Here is a 7,378-nt window from a genome sequence, read left to right as displayed (position 1 = left end):
GCAAGGTTTACTCAGAAATTCAGAAATGTATGCACACAAGCACGCTGACACATACATACTTGAACCAAGACAAAGGCACTGGGGTTTTTAATAAATAATTCTGAACAAAACCTAAAACATGACTTCTACCAGTATACTACAAAAAATCAGGTAGGTTTTAGAATTAATCATAAAATTTAAAAAAAAGCTTTGTAAACATTAATTAATGATTTATAGTGAAAGCCTCAGAGAGAAGAAAAGTTTCTGCAACAAAATAAAAAACAGTATTAAAGAAAAGACTGATAAAATTAAGAACCTAACTCCTGTCTACCTAGAGGCATCATTAAGAGAATAAAAAGAAATCTACAGAGTGGAAGGAAATATTTATAACATATGCAATCAGTAATGTTCATATTCAGAATATGTAAAGAATTTCTGTATATTGATACTGAAAGGATAGATAATCCAATTTAAATTGGGCAAAATATGTGAACATACATCATACATACATGAACTCATAGATACTCTCAAGCAGGTTGAGTCAGCAGGCTAATAAAAGTGACTCCAAAGCCTTCATCCTATATCAGTGCATGCCTGTAACATTCAAGTTTTAGGTACTAATGTTAAAATAAATGTTAGCATGAACATCACGGCATTCAAGTTCCCTACACTGACTGGTGGTTTAACTGCTGGTTCTGGTCTATCTTCCTGTCTTGAGTTGTGTGCTTAGGGACTTAGCAACTTAGTTCAATGTAGAATTTTCCTTCTGTGCAAATTCATATATTTGCAGATAAATCTCATCTGCAGTAGCTTGAGTTATCTTACAAGTAGTAGCTCCCTGATAACTGCCTGATTCTTTGGCTCCCAGACTTGTGCTCTCAAACAACTGTCTTTCTTTGTCATCTCTATTGGGATCTCCCAGTGATCTGACATTAGTTTCTAAGTCCAGGTGCCAGTAATCAATATCTCTAAAAGTCGTTCTGTATTTCAGATATGTTATCATTACAGGTTAAAAGAATATACTTGTCACATATTAGAATATACCTTAGAGGAGATTCAGTTAATATATTTAAATTACTACCTTATATTATATATACCAAAAAAATTTATTTAGTAAGAAAATTATAAGCATCATTAATAAGCATTATATATAATTTTACATTGCAAGATGACTATCAGAGTGTTGTATCTTTATATATGCATTAGTCCTAGAACATCTCCTCAGTTCAGTTCAGTCCAGTCACTCAGTCATGTCCAACTATTTGTGACTCCATGGACTGCTGCACACTAGGCTTTCCTGCCCATCACCAGTTCCTGGAGCTTGCTCAAACTAATGTCCATCGAGTCGGTGATGCCATCCAACCATTTCATCCTCTATCCTCCCCTTCTCCTCCTGCCTTCAATCTTGCCCAGCAACAGGGTCTTTTCCAATGATCTTACCTCACATCTACAGGAAATAATCACTGCTTTCCTTGACTTGCTGCAGAAGTGAAACCCTTTGGTCCAACACCTCAACTAGCTGAGGGGACTCTGATAGCTCAGAAGCTCAGGTCTATGGAGAATGCCTTTCCAGTAACTTCGTGTTAGTGGGCCATCAACTCTTATCTTATACACAACAGAAGTCAGACAATATGAACACGAAAACTCTGTTAGCCTCCTAAATATTGACTAGAATTATACTATTAAAATGCTGAAATAGGGGTGAGAATAATGGAACTACTGTAGTGTAGAGGAAGCTAGCCAGCAAATTTGGAAAACTCAGCAGTGGCCACAGGACTGGAAAAGGTCAGTTTTCATTCCAATCCCAAAGAAAGGCAATGCCAAAGAATGCTCAAACTACCACACAATTGCAATTATCTCACACACTAGTAAAGGAATACTCAAAATTCTCCAAGCCAGGCTTCAGCAATACATGGACTTCCAGATGTTCAAGCTGGTTTTAGAAAAGGCAGAGGAACCAGAGATCAAATTGCCAACATCTGCTAAATCATCGAAAAAGCAAGAGAGTTCCAGAAAAACATCTATTTCTGCTTTATTGACTATGCCAAAGCCTTTGACTGTGTGGATCACAATAAGCTGTGGAAAATTCTGAAAGAGATGGGAATACCAGACCACCTGACCCGCCTCTTGAGAAACCTATATGCAGGTCAGGAAGCAACAGTTAGAACTGGACATGGAACAACAGACTGGTTCCAAATAGGAAAACGAGGACGTCAAGGCTGTATATTGTCACCCTGCTTATTTAACTTGTATGCAGAATCCATCATGAGAAACACTGGACTGGAAGAAGCACAAGCTGGAATCAAGATTGCCGGGAGAAATATCAATAACCTCAGATATGCAAGTGACACCACCCTTATAGCAGAAAGTGAAGAGGCACTAAAAAGCTTCTTGATGAAAGTGAAAGGGGAGAGTGAAAAAGTTGGCTTAAAGCTCAACATTCAGAAAACGAAGATCATGGCATCTGGTCCCATTACTTCATGGGAAAAACAGTGGAAACAGTGGCTGACTTTATTTTTGGAGCTCCAAAATGACTGCAGATGGTGATTGCAGCCATGAAATTAAAAGATTCTTACTCCTTGGAAGGAAAGTTATGACCAATCTAGATAGCATATTGAAAAGCAGAGATATTACTTTGCCAACAAAGGTCCATCTAGTCAAGGCTATGGTTTTTCCAATAGTCATTTATGAATGTGAGAATTGGACTGTGAAGAAAGCTGAGTGCCAAAGAATTGATGCTTTTGAACTGTGGTATTGGAGAAGACTCTTGCAGGTTGCTTGGACTGCAAGGAGATCCAGCCAGTCCATCCTAAAGGAGATCAGTCCTGGGTGTTCATTGGAAGGACGGATGTTGAAGCTGAAACTCCAATACTTTGGCCACCTCATGCGAAGAGTTGACTTATTGGAAATGACCCTGATGCTGGGAGGGATTGGGGGCAGGAGGAGAAGGGGACAACAGAAAATGAGATGGCTGGATGGCATCATCAACTCGATGGACATGAGTCTGAGTAGACTCTGAGAGTTGGTGATGGACTGGGAGGCCTGGCGTGCTGTGATTCATGGGGTCGCAAAGAGTTGGACACAACTGAGCAACTGAACTGAACTGAGAGGAAGTTGTTAGAAAAACTATGCCTTACTGTAACATTACAAAGATAGGATTACCCTGATTTTCCTTATGCATTTGGTAATACTTAACAATGATTTATTTTAATTTCAACCATTACAAAACAGAGAAATATCTTTTGAAGTAGGGACATTTTACCATATTTTTACCAGCTAGAACTTTCCCCCCAAATTGATAAGTGGCAATGGCAGTCACATTTGTGTGAGGATGATAAAGGGTTACCCTCAGAGGAGGACAACTATCCGTGGACAGTAACACTGGACAACAAATCACGATAAGCTAAACTGGTACTTATACCAGCTTCTCTTCTACAAAAGAAATACTAATGGGATCTTTGTCATGTAGCTGAGGATTTCTCCCTGTTCTTTACTAATGCCTCCCCACTGGGCAGCAAAGAAAGGAGCCCCAGTGTTCTCACTTCCTGGCAGGAGGACATTTCCAGGAGCAGATGGTCTTTAGCAGAGGAAGAAATGAAAGACAGTGGAAGACAAGTCACACAACACCTCCGGCTTCATCATTTGGTAGGAGAGGCATCAGCTCTAGATGGCTCTTCTGCCCCTTTTTGTTTGATACCAAGACTCAGGGACACTGAGTTTCACCAGCCCCTTCCTGTAAGCAGGACCAGGGAGGGACTCTGATCAGGAGGAGTAAGAAACCTACATTAGACAGCATGAGAATCAGAGGTTATTCTGAGATCCCAGGCACAGTGCAAGAGTCTTCATGAAGGTGGCTTTTACTTCTTTCTAAACCTGATAATTGTTTCCAGTCTTTTGTCCTGCTCTTCTGTACCTGGTAACCATTGTAAAAATAATAATTTGTACAAAGGGGTTGTGGTACAATTGCTGGAATTAATTAAATTGGGATTGAATGTACTGGAAACTCACAGAGGTGGAAATGGTTGGAGCTGAGTTGCCTGCTCCCTGAAGCAAGTACAAGGATGATAAGTCCCAGACACCTTTTTTGTACTGACGGAGGAAACACAATTCAGGAGTCTCTAGGTCTGAGTGCTTTAGAGTCTGATCACCTAAAACCAACCCATTCCCCAGACAGAGTCCTATGGAGCTCAGGGAACAATTACTATGTCTCTTTTTACCTTTCTCCATTTTTCCCACAAAGTAGTACAAACACTCTCCCTTCCCTCTGGGTCTCCTGACGTGTTATCTAAAAGAGTTTGTGTCTCTGTGTGTGTGTGCCCCTGCTTATGCAGGAGAAAATCTCAAGAAAAATGGCAAAGATCTCCGTATTCAAGAGAATCTTGCTACAAAAATTTTTAACAGATAAGTCATACTCTATTGATTATGTCCCACAGTACAGTCCCCAAGGATAGGAACACAGTATGTTCTTGACATTGATTCTGCTTCTATATCCTAATTTTAGAAAGATTCATAATGTAATAAATATGACTCCCATGGACCTTATTAAAGTCGCCCCTCAGAGAACTCTCTCTCTCTCTCTCTCAGGGAGTGAACAATCTCTGTCTGCTGAAAAGTGTTAATGTGTAATAATTATAGAAATTTTCCATTGCAAATAGTAATCATTACTTGGGAAGCTTTGGAGATGGAATCCTATGGCCTCAGTGCTTTCCTGCTTTAATCTACTTTTTAAGTATGTGTCCCATTTTCAAAACACGTTTTCCAGAAATATATGTTCTGCATTTAGAGAGGCCACTGTCCCTTTCTGTTGTAAACACATCGTTGTAAGCATTGACTTTAGATGAGGCATGGCTTTGCCTGCACCCACGAATCCAGAGATGACACAAAATGTGGTGACTCAGATCCCTTAAATTCATGAGAATTCACATTGATTTGGCCTTTGATGTTCCCAGAAAGTATACTGTTGTTCGCTCATCTTTTCTCAGATGACTTTTTCTCTTATTTTCTTTAAGCTTCTGTAAGTCCTAAACAAGAAGATGAGCTTGTACACTACTAACACATTAATCTTTGCATTTATCCCAACTTGCCTTCTCTTACTAAGGAGTCACAAGTTTTCTCCCTAGTGAAGGCCAGTCTCCAACTTATGCTATTAATTCAAACCCTCTCTCAAGAACTTCTCTCCAGCAATAAAATCTCTGTCCTATCTGACTTGCACACAGTGGGTTAGAATGCGAAACTCTAAATTTTAAAGACACTAATTATGTGTTTACCCCAAATCCAAGGTCATGAGCAGTGGCTGTGCTTCGATGGACTGGCCTTGAGGAGATACCCCATGTCCAAGGTCAGAGAAACCACAGTAAGATGGTAGGTGCTGGAGTGACAGTGAAGAGATAGCTGGCAACCAAGGGCCAAGGAGAAGCCCCAGCAAGATGGTAGGAGGGGCGAATTCACATTTAGAATCAAACCCCATTCCCGCCAGAGACGCTAAGAGGGCTCAAACAAACCTTGTGTGCGCCAGGGCCCAGGGATTCCACAGAGACTGAGACAGAACTGCGTTTGAGTGTTTCCTGTGGAGAAATGGGTCAGCAGTGGACTGCCATAGGGACAGGGGCTCTAGGTGCAGCAGATTGGGGTATGGCATAAGCCCTCTTGGAGGAGGTCGCCATTAAACCCAACATAAAGCTACCAGAACTTAAACACGACTGGGGAAAAGACTCTTGGAGGGCATAAACAGAACCTTGTGCACCAGGACCCAGAAGAAGGGAGCAGTCACCCCATGGGAGACTGACCCATACTTGCCTGTGAGTGTCCAGGAGTGTCCAGAGGAGACGTGGGTTCATGGTGGCCTGCTTCAGGATTGGGGGTACTGAGTGTAGCATGGGATCTTTTGAAAGAGGTCACCATTATCTTCATTACCTCCAACATAGTTTGGCTCCAGGTAAATATCAGGGCTGTAGTCCATGTGATAAGATTGACTAGTTTTCTGTGATTATGGTTTCAGTGTGTCTGCCCTCTGATGCCTCTCAGACACACTGAAATCATAATCACAGAAAACTAGTCAAACTAATCACATGGACCATAGCCTTGTCTAACTCAATGAAACTAAGCCATGCCATGTGGGGCCACCGAAGACTGGCGGCTCATGGTGGAGAGGACTGACAGAATGTGGTCCACTGGAGAAGGGAATGACAAACCACTTCAGTATTCTTGCCTTGAGAACCCCACGAACAGTATGAAAAGGCAAAAGGATAAGATACTCAAAGAGGAGCTCCCCAAGTCAGTAGATGCTGAATATGCTGCTGGAAATTAGTGGAGAAATAGCTCCAGAAAAAATGAAGAGGTGGAGCCAAAGCAAAAACAATACCCAGTTGTGGATGAGACGGGTGATAGAAGCAAGATCCAATGCTGTAAAGAGCAATATTGCATAGGAATCTTGAATGTTAGGTCCATGAAATAAGGCAAATTGGAAGTGGTCAAAGAGGAGATGGCAAGATTGAACATTGACATTCTAGAATCAGCAAACTAAAATGGACTGGAATGGGAGAATTTAACTCACATGACCATTATATTAACTAGTGTGGGCAAGAATCCCTTAGAAGAAATGGAGTAGCCATCATGATCACAAAAGATTCTGAAATGCAGTACTTGGATGCAATCTCAAAAATGACAGAATGATCTCTGTTCATTTCCAAGGCAACCCATTCAATATCACAGTAATCCAAGTCTATGTCTCAACCAGTAACAGTGAAGAAGTGGAAGTTAAACGGTTCTATGAAGACCTACAAGACCTTTTAGAACTAACACCCAAAAAAGATGTCCTTTTCATTATAGGGGAATGGAATGCAAAAGTAGGAAGTCAAGAAACACCTGGGGTAACAAGCAAATTAGGCCTTGGAATACAGAATGAAGCAGGACAAAGGCTAACAGAGTTTTGCCAAGAGAATGCACTGGTCATAGCAAACACCCTCTTCCAACAACACAAGAGAAGACTATACACATGGACATCACCAGATGGTTAACACCGAAATCAAATTGATTATATTCTTTGCAGCCAAAGATGGAGAAGCTCTATACAGTCAGCAAAAACAAGACCAGGAGCTGATTGTGGATCAGATCATGAACTCCTTATTGCCAAGATCAGATCAGATCAGATCAGTTGCTCAGTCGTGTCCGACTCTTTGCGACCCGATGAATCTCAGCACGCCAGGCCTCCCTGTCCATCACCAACTCCCGGAGTTCACTCAGACTCATGTCCATCGAGTCACTGATGCCATCCAGCCATCTTATCCTCTGTCGTCCCCTTCTCCTCCTGCCCCCGATCCCTCCCAGTATCAGAGTCTTTTCCAATGAGTCAACTCTTCGCATGAGGTGGCCAAAGTACTGGAGTTTCAGCTTTAGCATC

The sequence above is a fragment of the Bison bison genome, unplaced genomic scaffold, assembly GCF_000754665.1.
Source record: "Bison bison bison isolate TAMUID 2011002044 unplaced genomic scaffold, Bison_UMD1.0 scf7180017864211, whole genome shotgun sequence".
Taxonomy (NCBI): domain Eukaryota; kingdom Metazoa; phylum Chordata; class Mammalia; order Artiodactyla; family Bovidae; genus Bison; species Bison bison.
The sequence above is the reverse complement of the archived record's forward strand: the minus strand, read 5'-3'. Positions refer to the sequence as shown.